Below are 14,729 nucleotides of genomic sequence, written 5' to 3' on the forward strand. Positions count from 1 at the left end.
ATATATATATATATATATATATATATATATATATATATATATATATATATATATATATATATACTATGTTTAAACCCGTGGAAACCATAATTGATTAGAACAATACTATTGAAAATTCAAAATCGTAATGACTAATCAAATATTTACACAAAAATTATTAATTTACAAAGATATAAATTTCTTCGGTAAGTTATACAATGAAATGTTAAAAGTTGATTCACATACATACACGTATAATAAATGACACATACAGAAAGAAAAAAACAAATAGAGAATCTCAATACGTGTAGGAGAAACGGTAACGAGAAAACCTTAAAATTATGGGATACCAACTAGGGTGAGCTTTAATTCAAACTTTTTAGTATCTTCATGCCACAAATCTTTTTTAACTCAAAAGTAACAACTCTAATCTCTGATCTACAAAATAGTATACACTTTGTATTAATTATAAATCTCTAAAAACGGAAAAACATAAAATAAGGTAAGAAAAATTTAGATATAAAAGGAAAAAGGCCTTGAGTTGCCATATTGCGGTTTGCAATGCTTTAATTGCTTTGCGTTGCAACATTCCTGTTTCTGGACCAAACCTCGGTTCCCAAGTAGTCCACAAAAATATTAAATATGAATGTCTTGTTTCAATGTTAGCATCGATGGCTTCACATTTAAATACATCGCTTTTACACGAACAAATTGTCTAATTTCTACTAGTTTATAATCCGTTGAAACCACGATTACAAAATTTATTAAAGTTTCATAGTAAAAACTTAAAATTAATAATCAATTATTTTAAATATATTATTAATTAAGAGATTTTTTAGTTATATAAAATTATAGTCATTGATTTAAATAAATATGTGAAATTATATCATTTTATAATTTGTATTAACTTTTATTCTATTGTTATGAATTTAATTTAATTAGGGTGAAAATTTTAAATTTTGAAATTTAAAATAGAGAATCAATATGTTAAAAATGACATGCATTAATTATGAGAGATAATAAGATGACACATGGTAAAAGGAGAATAAAATATGTATTAATTAAGAAGCCTAATAGAGTGACACATGTCAAAAGGAGAATAAAACTATTCATTTATTAGAATAGGGAGATTTCCGTATATTATACGAATTGACTAAGAAAATATTAAATAGGAAGAAGTGAACATTAAAAACTTCTAAAACTATATTTTCCAATATAATTTAACTAATATTTTAAAATTTACTAAATAATACTCCCTCTTTCCCAAATTCATAGTCCATCTTTCCATTTTTTTATGTCCCAAAATGATAGTCCATTTCCATAAATAAATAACATCTTTACCAAAATACCCTTCTAACAAAATTACATTTATTAATGATATTAAATGCATAAAAAGTAATCTCTTTACTTTTTATCTTTTTTTCCTTCGTTGGTTTTTCTCCAAACAACCTGAATAGTTTTTTTTTTTTAATTTTTTTTTAATTTTTTTAATTTTTATTTTTATTTTAACTTTTCATTATCTTTTTCATGTTATTGGTTTTTGCCGTTTTCAATTGATAGCAACATTTGTTAGAATTTTTTTATCAAAATCAAATTCTCAATTACTTTTAAACAATAAAGTTATCAATGTATTTCCTTTAGAAAACCAAAACAATTTTTTAAATTGCTATGATACTTGACTAAGGCTACTGCGATTTTTTTTTTAAACTTTCCAAATCACAAAATACACTACACTTACAAACACACAAAATACAAAAGACCAACGTCTATCAAAATTTTAACTACGCAGCCAAATGCAATAGAGCTTCGTCTATGAGATTTTGATCACATGCAATTTGGAGTGGTAGGTTACCTTCTCGTTCCAACCTATTCTTACCAATATGTGGTATTTGGTAATTGTTGCCACGTTGAACATTTATGATTTCCTTCATACATGTTTGTAGAATTAAAAATACATTGTTAAGTTGTTGAGATTTCATTTTTTCAAAAGATGCTTCAACCGCATGAACCAACTCATCAATTGTACCCAAAACCTCTTGCTCTTGAAGTGATTGGATTGCTCGAAAGAATCCAAGGTCTAACACATTCAAATCCAGACTATTAGGGGGTTGAAAACTTAGACGGATATCAAATCCATCTCGAGATGCCGCTTCAAGAAACTCGATGTCGTTAACATCAATATGGGGCTTTGCGTTGTCTTGTTGAATAAATATGGGACCAATTTGACTTCCCGGCCATTTAGCTCTAATATCCGGCAAAAAAAATTTGTATCAACCATGACCTTGTTACTTCTTTAGTCACCGATAAAATAGGTTTTGTCTCCAATGTTCCCACAACACGGTCTTTGCTTGAACGCTTAGCGGGTTCTAATCTTGTAAACGAGTAGATACCGATTTTTCCCGAAAAAATTTCGTCACCGGAAGCATCAAATCTTGGTCTTGCCACAACCGCTAGGAACATAACTTTGGTGATAAACTTTTTGCTTTGACATGTTCTTAATGATTAATCCTTGCCGGGGATAAGGTAGTAACGTCTTGATGGTTTTGACATGTAAAACCACTTCTCGTCAATGTGGACAACATTGAACATATCATGCAATGTGGGAATTTGGCTTGATAATGATCGACTAATCTTAGATAAACAAAATTCTAATCTTGCTCTCTTATTCTCATGAGTGAGAGTTGGCTTGATGGCATTTGTGTGTGGTTGAAGGGCACCTTCCTTGATTCGTCTATGCATAGTTGATTTATAAACATTTAAACAATTTGCAAGGGACCGTATATTAGTCCGGCGGCGTAATGAAATATCTAAAATTTGATTTAAATTTACTTCATTGTAATTTAAACAACTAATTATGTCAAGTAAAAATAGATTAACATGATAGAAAGTTTAAATTCAATCGTTGTCATACCTTTCTTGAACAGTGGAATTATTTATGGTGTGATTTCCATGATTCGATTCAATGTATATCAAGCCAAGAAATAAAAATATTTAAAAGTGCATAAGATTTCTTTCCTGATTTTTTGAGATTAGGATGGAGATATCTTGAATTCAATTGCTGATTTCGAAATCTTTTTGTGATAAAGAAAAGTGGATGAGGAGGAAAATCAAGGCAATCCAGATTTTTTGGCATCATGTGTTGCGATACAATATTAATGATTTTAAAATTTGAAATTATATTTGGTGAAGGGCATATTTGGTAGTTCACTTTGAAATGTAGAGGACGATAAGATGCCATGTGGCAATAAATGTATTGTTTTATTAGAATAGAGGAAGAGGATTATATATAAGGTAATTGTTTATAAAGTCCTAAATAAATACATACATATATAGGTATATAGCATGAATATACAACATTATACCACCAAATTCATTCTTTTAAACTACCAAATACAAAGAATTTGACAGTCAAGTATAATTAACTTGCAAGTCTTTGACTGTCAAATTGAAGATTGCTTGCACACATCCTTTAACCAATTAAACTATCAGTACCATGGCAAAGATCATGATTTTCAATTTCCTTTTCCATAATCCTCATTGGATACTGTAATAAAAATGTAAATAATAAGAAGGTATAAGATAAGAGTGGAAAAGGAGAGGAATTGGAAATTTGAATCTTATAACATAATGCTTTCAACATTAAAAACCTATCTTAGAAAAAATATCACAAAAAAATTATAATAAATTATTATATGGGCAAATTCAAAATAAACACAAAAAAACTACCTTAGGTAAAACTATCACAAAAAATTTCAACATATAAAACATATCTTAGACAAAAGGAAATATAAGAAACGGCAATTGAAGAGGGTATATAGGGGGACGTAAGGGAAATATGAGAAACGACGGCTGAAGTGTAAAGGAATTTAGGGATTTTCACAAAAGGAAAAAAAAAAAAAAAGGGTATATGATGTCAGTTAAGTAATAAGTATAACATGTATTTGGTTTTGTACCTCTTAAATTTCAAGAAAAAGTATAATATGTTTTATATTATAGTAAAGATAAAGATATGACAAATTTAGACACTTGTTATATATAAATCCTCTATTCTTTGGGTGTGTTCGGCACGAAGCGTTTGAGAGCTTCTAGCTTCTAGCATTTGACAAACCGCTCCGTTTTGAATAGAAAGTCTCGTTCGACAGTAAAGCTTATAGCGTTTAGTTTAAACAAAACGCTCCAAATCCAAATGCTACTTCATGTAGTGTTTAACAAAACGCTACAAACTACAAGCTATCCGCTACAACCCACCAGCTACCAACTAATTTTGCGGAACACGCCCTTTATATGTTTAATATAATAGTAAATATATGACAAATTTGGATACTTGTTATATATAAATCCTCAATTCTTTAAATAGTTCATAAACGTACATTATATGTGTCAAATTTGAAATTTAGAGACTAAGGTTAACAAATTAATAGCTTTACATTTCCTAAAATATGAGTTTAAATCTATATATGTATTACACAAATTATACAACAAACTCATAATGTATATAGATATCTTATATATAAGGGAATTGTTTATAAAGTCTTAAATAAATACATATAGGTATCTAGAATGAATATACAACATTATACCACAAAATTCATTCTTTTAAACTACCAAATACAAAGAGTTTGACAGCCAAGTATAATTAACTTGCAAGTCTTTGACTAATTGACTGTCAAATTGAAGATTGCTTGCACGCATCCTTTAACCAATTAAACTATCAAATATAACCCACAAACTGTACAATTACAATCAAATAAAGATCATCTAAAGTGTTGCTTCAGTCACGATTAACTTCTTCCCCACTCTACCCTCAATCTAACGCTCCATCCTTCTTCTCCTTCACTTCCATGTCGAAAATCAAACACCAAACGAAACAATCCTCTTACCCTTCATCCATTTCTGTCAAAAAAAAAAAAAAAAAAGAGAAAAACAGCACAACAGTTGCTGCTGCCTCCCACAACACCACCACGGAAATTTGTTTCATACCTTCACTGCTAGACAAATCTTCCCATTCGTTTTTTTTTTGTTCTCTTCCTTAGCCGGATCTGTTAGTCACCATCGCAGCCCATTTTCGTTCTTACCCAAACACCCCCTTGATCAATCATTCTGCCAGTGTCGTCATCCTTTGGATTGGATGCCAAATAAAAAAAAAATGAATCAAGAGGATTACCGGTTGCTGCTTCGTCCTTACCCTTCAATCCAACTGTTTCCCATTTCCATCGTGTTTACTTCTGATCGATCTAACAGAAGAGCAGCCAAGAACAGCCACACCAAAACCTCGATCTGAAAATCCTTGAAACTTCTTCTTCTCAGTCGAGCTTCACGGCCGAAAAACCCAGCGGTCGCTGATTACCCTTCCTTCGCACCTCGATGATGGAACCGAGCATGCAGCCGAGAAGCCGCTTGAGCAGCTCCTCGCTGCACCCTTCTCCGAGATCAAAGTCGCCTCGCTGCTCCTCCCTTCCTCCCCTTCGGTCTCGTCGACCCCGAAGACAGCTTCTTCGCCCTCGCTATCTGCAATCGCCGGATACCTCCCTCAGCCCTCTTTCTGGCCTGCGACGAGCAAGGATACCAAAAGCCGCACCGCTGTCTTGGTGCTTTCCTTCGTGACTGCCATCATTTAATCAAATTACCAAAAAGCCCCTATACTTTAGTGACGTTACAAATCAGCCACCAATAGTTTAAATTTGTTACGAAACGGTCCCAAGAGTATTTCAAAGTTCAAGGATTGTGGATTTGCGGTCTCACACGACAAGTTTCTCAAAAGAAACCCAATTCGAACAAAAGGAACCCACACTTCAAGGGTGAGTGCTTACGGCCCCTTTTTAAAATTTAAATTATTTCGGGGAAGGGGGGGGGGGGGATACATGTGCCTATATATTTTGTTTATATAAATATATTATCCTTTATGCGAGAATAAAATAAATCTAATTTATAAAATTGTTATTTAAAAATTTAACATATTGTTACAAATAACTAGTATAAATTTTTCGTAAACATATTATGGAATTTTTATCGTGAAATAACTAGTCTACATGATAAATGTTAGATGATACAAAAATATATGATTTTTATGTGACATTGTATATTATGACAAGCACGTTATAAGACATTGTAGTATTTCAAGGATTCAAGCTATTACTATTCATGTATATTTATATGTTTAAATGCATAAAGTTTATACATGTAAATATGTTCATTACTTTGAAACATACATCTTTATAAAAGCAAATACATTACACTTTTAGATACATACCAAACATACTCGGCTTTTATAAACTTTATACAATGAAATTCATTATGCCTAGTGACTTAATCACAATTAAGTTAGGACTAAGAGTTATTCACAAACTTTTTAGTTAAGGGATTTTTAGAGAGACGTTATTCATTAGCTAAGTCTAAACACTTAGTATCCCACACTATTGTAACCGTTAATCTTCTGAGTCAAATACATATATATAGATCTATATGGGGTTGACATCCCCACCTATGGTTGCTAACTACAACCTCGACGAATCAATCGAATCCGGTGATAAGTGTCTATGATCATTACTGCAATGTCCAATGAAGCATTGTAGGGGCTACACTCAGTCATATAGCTCGGTTATAGGATTCATGTAAACATTAACTAGAATATCTCTCTTTCTCTCTCTCTCTCTCTCACACACACACACACACACTACCAACCATGGGCTTGGTTGCTTTCAAAACTACTTTAAGTATGGAATTACTTATGTAACATAAAAGTTTGGTTTTAAAGGATATTCAAAGATTCATTACAAACACGTTTTAAAGTATGATTTACTTATACAAAATATATTTTGGCTTTTAAAGACTCATTACAAACACTGTTTTAACTATTGATACACATACAAAGAAAATATTTTTTTAGACTTACTAAAAGTATTATTGTTGTTAGCAGAAAACCTGTAACACTCACCAACTTTGTGTTAATCCTCAAAACTACATGTATTCTTAGGAAATCACTAAACAGACATTCAAGCTAGATTGGATTACAGATGACCTAGTTTACTTATTGTATTATATGCCTATCTGTTAAGGCAACTCATATTCAAATATCAAGATTGAACATAAATGCTATATTTTTTATTGTTGTACTTGTGATTTATATTCAGTTTACTTGTGATCCATGAACTTAGTCGTACAGCCCGGTGTGTTCCGCCGCTTCGGTTGGAGGTGTGATAGATAAAATCGACAAATTGACTCACTTTTTTTGACATAAATGACATAGAAGATAAATCAGTCACTGGTAGGATTTTATTAGATCTAGGTTTTCCCAAAGCAAAACATTTTACACCCCTCGAATTGGGCAAGATCATGTTTTTGTCTTATCATTTCACTAGGACAGGGAAGCCACAAATATACTAAAACATATATTGGCTAAAATAAACATTGAAGCTCGCATCAGATCGTCTCACACAACACTAGCAACCTAGGTCCTAACACAACAATATAACAACAATTTTTAACCAGATTCAATTTTTAGACCATTATTTCAAGTCTTTCTAAAATTTATAATCCTAGTCATTTTCCATTATTATTTTTTTCAGTATGCTTGATATTCCTCTATTCAACCCCTACCCTACACTTGATTCATGTAATGTCCTTAATGTATGCTTAACATAATTAAAGAACATAAAAGTAAAGAGAGAATTATAACAGACTCCCCTGGGGTAGAAGTGGCGAGGTCGAAACTGAAAATGATGTGGTTGACATCTCAATAATGGCTGGAAAATGGTACTTCTGGACTTCAGTAGGAATACTCTTGAAATGGACCATGAAAATAGACTTCAAATAGCTGTAAAACGAACGAAAAAAAGTGTAACTGAGATTTTCCACGTCGTGGCATAGCGTAGCAACGTCGTGGGCTTCAAATACTGCAGTTCTGAAATCGAGGAAATCTTCGTGGTCACGCCATGGGATGTATAGCCACGATGTGGCTACTGGGAATTTACAGAAGTATAGTTGTTGTTTTCTTCGATTTCTGATTAGTAGAGGTAATGTAACGATGGCATATCCCTCAGTTTCTAATGTTAGATCACATTCTTCAATTATTAAGTCGATTATACTTGTAAATCCTCTCAAAAACTCTTCTCGATCCCACGTCTAACCCCTCATTTAAGCTCGCGTCACATTCTCAGGAAACAAAATTGTACACTCCAATCAACCCACCGAACTTAATGCAGGCATTATTTCAGATAAAAAAAACAAAAACACATAATAAAAGGAAAACATAAAACAAAAATTACCATAATCATACACTATGAAAATCCTAACACACCGTAAACAAAAAATAAAAATAGTTTAGATCAAACCAAACATAAATAAAACACAAATCTAGGATGGTCACTCCTTGTCCTCATCATCTTTGTCTTCAACCTCGCTAGTACCCACGTCTCCCGCATGTTCGGCCAAACGCTCCTCCCACGAAGGTATTTAAGTGTAATGGGGAGGTGCTCAACTCTAGGTTACTAAATGTAGATGGCGCATCATCATCTCGATGGAATACCCGATAAAGTTCTTGCCTCGACCAAGATCAACATCATACTGTCTTGACATAGATGATATGGTCCATGGGTATCTCGTCATCTACACGTGCATATCGAGGAGCTCGAACCTCAACCCATGGCCTCATATTTCTCCGACCACGTGGAACCACAACCTCATCATCCGGTAGCACCGTCTAGGTGGAGTTCCCCGTATTGTTGACTACCCTCACCATCTTGAACAAACGGGTTTAAACTTCTTCCTAGTAAGAAATGCAACCTCAGGCTCGTCAAACACCCTAAAGGATCTGGCTAATATGTTAACCAACATCCCACCATAAATAATAGCCATGTGAGTACAAGAATCAATGTGTAAGGACAGGGTTTGAAAACTCAAAGCTTGAGTTAATCATTAAGACAAATGTATGCTCTTAATTAGATGTTCATGTCGAGTCTGGTAATGCCAGTCAAGACTTGAAAGAAATATTCAACAAAGTACTCAATATTAAATGAAGTGAAACCAGGAGTATAATCAATGTAAAGACAACAAATGAACAAGAAGAATGCTATGAAAGATCTTGACTTGAGAGAAAAGTGAAAGTGAATTAAAGAGAAACTTTGCTATCTTTGGAGTAAAAGTTCATTATATTTCTTTTCATTCAAAATACTCCTTAAATAGACTAAGCAGGTACATCGTACAAACTTTATATACATTCTTAGGATTGGTTAATAATCAACTACTGACAACTGATTATCTAAAAGATACAAAAAGATAAGTCATATGAAACGTTACATCATGAAAACACAAGAAATAAAATGTTCACACAGACAATCTGATCTCGGATCTTTACACCACCTTGGACTGATCTTCATTTCGGACTCCATATCTACTTCGGAAACTGCTGACTTCGGATCTTCATACTTGTGATTGCTAGAGGTTCACTTTTCATGTTTCAATAAGCCATAGGTTGACTCTTTCTAGACCTCTTAGTCAAGAAATCTGCCACACTGTAAGGAAGGTGACAATAGATATATGGTGTAATGATACACCAAAGAAAAAATACATCCAACTATGGAGCTCGGTCCCTCTCCTTCTTCTAGTTGATAGAAAATGTAATCAACCTATGGGTGAATCGATGCACGACCTTTCTTATATTTCCTTCGTTTTCCGCTCCACCCGTGTAGGACCCATTTGTTATCTCAGCCCAATACCTAGATTCATTAACTTCCAGTGGGAACCCCTTGTGACAACGCACCAAAAAGACAAAACGGGTGGCATTTTGATGTCTTTTGTGTGTAACCAAGTTAACTTGTTTTTTTCACTCTTGATATACCCAGGGTGCCACAGCATTAGGAAAGTTGAATCAAGGAAATTCCCGATATGATGGTTGCCTCCTGGATCCCATTTTTGAAAAATCAAACAACAAAACATATCCAACAACAAACCACAATATCAGATAAATAATAAATTAAAAGATTTTTTCTCCATGCCCAGTGCACATGGCGTGGGTTGGCTACCCACTCCCTGGCGTATGAATAACAAGAACATACTGTTTCAAAATTGAGCAAAATCTGATGAAATCACTCCATTCCGTTTAAAGGGTTTTTATGTAGGTTATATTGGGAGGCCTCTAAGCATGAACTAAGCCACAAAAAACGTCGAAATTTTGGCAAATTTTGAATGAACATATACACCCTAACTTTTTCTATTTGTTGAAATCCGCTACAATCTTTAAATCAAATCACCAACAACAGATTATATGCAATATTAAGTAGTTTGGAGGAAAATATTACTAACCCTACTTGAAGAGTCGAACAAAAATTGTAGAGTGATGATTAAGAATGCAAAATCAGTTGTAGAGGGAAGGTGACGGCAAGGGAGAGATTGTGTGGTAAATAAAATGAGTCAAATGACCAATTAGGGTTTAAAAGAAAGTTACTGCGTTAAAATCGGTCCTACGCCGTGACGTTCAAAGTTTCTCGATTTATGGGCTTTTTATGTAGCCCACGGTGTGGGAACATCTCATCCCTGTCGTGGCTACTGTAAGTCAAAAAAAAATAATCATTAAAAATCTACCACACCCCACACTTGTTCGTTACTTGCCCTCACAGAAACTGTAACATCTCAAAATTCATAACAAATTTGAACTTTTTAAAACAACCCATTTACTAAAAAGAATAGTTAACGTAATCATTGTTTGCAAAACATTATTCAAAAATAGAGTCTTCTAAGATCCAATCAATCATAAAATCAAAGGATGTGTACGGTCACACCTACGCCTTGCCACAATCCTCTGAAGCACCTGAAACAAAATTAAACCGTAAGCCAATGCTTAGTGATTTTCCCCTAAAGTACCACCACACAAACATATAATTAAACATATAACAGGTCCAAAACCTATTGGTTGGATTAACCCTGGCCCACAAATTTACGGTTGGAATGCCCTGACCCACAACCTTATGGTTGGACGGCCCAATATATAACGGATCCACAACCTCCTGGTTGGATTAACCCCAGCCCACAACCTTTCGGTTGTAATGCTGTAACATCCTGAAATTCTGGTACACCTATTTAACCCTCCTCCTTTGTCAAGTTGTCAAGAATGGCCCTTGAGTGGGAAAATGTTGCAAATGAGTACGTTGGGCTTACTGGAGAGTACGCTGCGCGACCTCATGCGCTTAAGTTGGACGTGGACTCGCCTAGGTATGCTGGGCGTAGCGGGCCCATATGCAAACCCTAATTTAAGGCTTGTGCACTATAAAAGGAATGCTAATGCCTTATCCTCAGCCACCATTTTAGAGAGTGAAACCCTAAGAGAGCATTTCCTTCGTCCTAAAGCTTGTGTGGGCATATTTTGAGCTAAAGGTGCCTTTGTGTGTTAGTAAAGAAGGAGGAGAGGAGCTTGTGGAGGCTAGGGTTTGAAGTTCCAGCTTGGATCTGAGCTTTTCAGAGGAAGGAGCTTCACTTTAAGGTAAAAAGCTCAGAACTTTCCTCTTTATTTTGGTTTGGTGATTTATGGTCCATTTCTAGGGTTTAAGTCCCAAATGTGGAGACTTTATGAGCAAGAAGGGCTCCATGCACCTAGATCTGTCCCATTTCAGTGTTATGTGTGATATTGATCCATAAAAATCCTATCTTGGTCGTTGTTATGGAGTCATGCTTGAGTTTTGAGCTTTAGAGTGTTGAAAGTGGAGAGATTTAGGTGTTGATGACTCTCACAGCCATGCAAAGGCTTAAAGCCACCAACTTTATGGATTAACAGGTTTAGAAGTGGTCAGATCTGAAAGTTGGTCGTGGGTCTTAACCGTTTAAGACCCCAAAAGATAAGGAGTCTGAAACAGGGAGTTACACGGGGCGTTATCCCAGTACGCGCAGCGTAGGGGGTCGCGTTCCCCATTTCTGTGAGGATGCCGGGTACGCCCAGCATACAGGTATGGTACGTGCAGCGTAACCCGGAGAATTAACTTTTGGTTGACTTTTACGGTTTGGTCAATGTTAGGGTCTTTGAGCCTTAGGAAGGGTAAAATGGTCTTTTACCCTTTTGAGAGCGCTAAGAGAGGGATCTAGTCTAGCCTTGAGAGTTGTACTGATCAGATTGCTTATTCCATGTGATTAGGCGGAGGCTAAACCGGGTTTTACCAAGTTCGAGATTACCGAGTCACCCGAGGTGAGTCTTCTCACTATACTGTACCTGGAAGGGTACCTATGTGTGACCGAAAGGTCTTATATGCTATGAGATATATGTGATATATGTTGATATGCTGATATGTCTGTGTTATGTATGCTATGTATGATAAGGACCGGAAGGTCAAGATGATATGGACCGGAAGGTTGAGAGGACTTGGACCGGAAGGTCAGGAGGTTACCAACCGGAAGGTCTACTAGGATTTAGGATGGAAGTCCCCTGAGACACTTGGACCGAAGGGTCCCACAGAGTTATGGCTTGGAAAGACGTATGTGTTGTATGCGGTATTTTGGGGAACTCACTAGGCATTTAGGCTTACAGTGGTTGTGTTGTGTGTTTTAGGTACTAGCGAGGACCGTGGGAAGGCGCCGGCATGATCCGTACACACTGAAGGGATTTATGTATTTGAGATCTTTTGAGATTCTAGGATTTGTTTATTATGATGATATTGGATACAGTTGTTGGATATTGTTTTTAGTGATTGAAAATATGATTTAAAAATGAAAAATTGTTTTGAAAATTTTGTCGTTACAAGTTGGTATCAGAGCCTTGGTTTGAGGGATTTGGGTGCAACTTCGGATGTATCTGAAATCAAACTGAGGATTTGAGAAAGTTTTTCATAAAATAAACAATTTTTCTAAGAGAGTAAAGGATTTTGGAAAAAGGCAGAACGGAGCAGTGTGTACGATCAGTCAACGCTCGAACGGTGATTTCCCAAAATACCCTTACATTATGTGTTATGAGATATGTTTTGATATGATATGCATGTTAGAGTAGGCTAGGTATTCATATTAGGACTAGTGTGGCCTGATTTGTGATGCCTTAGCCTAGGAAGATTTCTGCTGCTAGTAGATGCTTGAGAGTGAGTAAGTAGCAGTGAGGAGCTTATGAGAGGTTTACCGAAGGGTAGCCTATGCTAGCGAGATGTAGAGTACTTGTGAACTGAGATACAAGGAGGAGGACTTGGGGTGAATACTGATGCGGTGTGGACGGTAGTATAAGGGCCCGTACTACCGAAGACACCGTATCAGTGCGCAGCCCAAGTAAGAATCCTTAGGGTACTAAGGAACAAGTAGGGAGGTGTTATCGAGTGCAAGTATGCTCAAGCGGGTCTTTGATATTTTATGTTGTATTTTAGAGAGACATCATGGTTGGGACACGCCACACACCTGAGAGCAGTGGTGTTAGTGAGGAGGAGATCTGCAGGTTGATTCATGAGGAGGTGGTTGCTGCCATTCGAGCCGAGATTCCGGAGATGTTTGGATCTATCAAGACCATATTGATTGAGACTTTCGATGAGCGGTATGCAGCACTGACTGAGGTTGCGGCTGCTGCAGCTACTGCAGTTGTGGCTGCTGCCAGGCCTCAGGAGGTGACTCGTTGTTGTTTCGGGAGTCCAACAACACGAAGCGACCCGAGTTTGATGGGACGCAGGATCCGATCGCTACGATGAGATGGATTTCTGATATCGAGGGATGCTTCTACACGTATTCATGTCCGGAGCATCTGAGGGTACGGTTCGCGCTGAACCAGCTTCGCTTGGGAGCGAAGGACTGGTGGAAGTTCGTGACAACGAGCTTCACTCTTGCGGAGATTTCTGAGCTGACCTGGGAGAGGTTCACCACCATGTTCAGAGACGAGTATGCTCCCCCAGTTGAGAGGGAGCGGTTGGCTCAGGAGTTCTTGACCCTCAAGCAAGGTACTGATTCGGTTACTGTGATTACCAGGAAGTTTCATGAGAGGGTGATGTTCTGCCCGGAGCAGGTGTCTACCAAGCAGGCACGCATGAGCCGATATTTGAGCATTCTGAGAAGGGATATTCGGGAGTTCGTATCGAACTCGACTTAATGGACATTTGTTGAGCTTCAGGTAAATGCCCGAGAGAGGGAGATTGAGTTGGAGACTCAGGCCAGGGAGGAGGCCGAGTCTCAGCGGATGGATCGGCGGCCAGCACAGTCTCAGCCAGCAGCCAAGCGGGCAAAGCCCGCGATTCGAGATCTGGAGGCCAGAAGGGCCGCACTTGTGGAAAGTGCGGCAAGGGACACGATGGGGTTTGTCGATCAGGTGCTTGCTAAAAATGTGGCAAGGAGGGGCATATAGCCAAGGATTGCCCCCAAGGGATTCATGGTTTGATTTCATTGCAACCAGACGGGCCATCGGAAGGCCGAGTGTCCGCAGCTACGGGGGATGGCACAGGGAGCACAGGAGGGATCTGCCCCTGCCGCTGTGCAAGCTACTGAGGTTCGGCCGGTGAAGGCCAAGGCACCGAAGGCTCGTGGGAGAGCCTTGTAGTTGACAACAGAGGAGGTCCGTGTAGCGCCCGATGTCGTGGCTGGTATGTATTCTTTCATTTTTTATGTTGAGTTTGAGGTGTTGTGCTTATATTTTGATATGCATAAGTACTTTTCTTGTGAATTCTGTACCTGATTTGGTGTTACTTGACTCAGATGCGAGTCAGTCATTTGTTTCCTTGGCATTTAGTCAGCACATTAGTATCCGACAAGAGGCGTTGAGTTGACCTTTGCGAGTTTCTATAGCTGACGAGCGAGCAGTGTATGCTAAG

This window comes from Lactuca serriola, chromosome 6, assembly GCF_051521515.1.
Source record: "Lactuca serriola cultivar US96UC23 chromosome 6, Lser_US96UC23_V15, whole genome shotgun sequence".
Classification (NCBI taxonomy): Eukaryota; Viridiplantae; Streptophyta; class Magnoliopsida; order Asterales; family Asteraceae; genus Lactuca; species Lactuca serriola.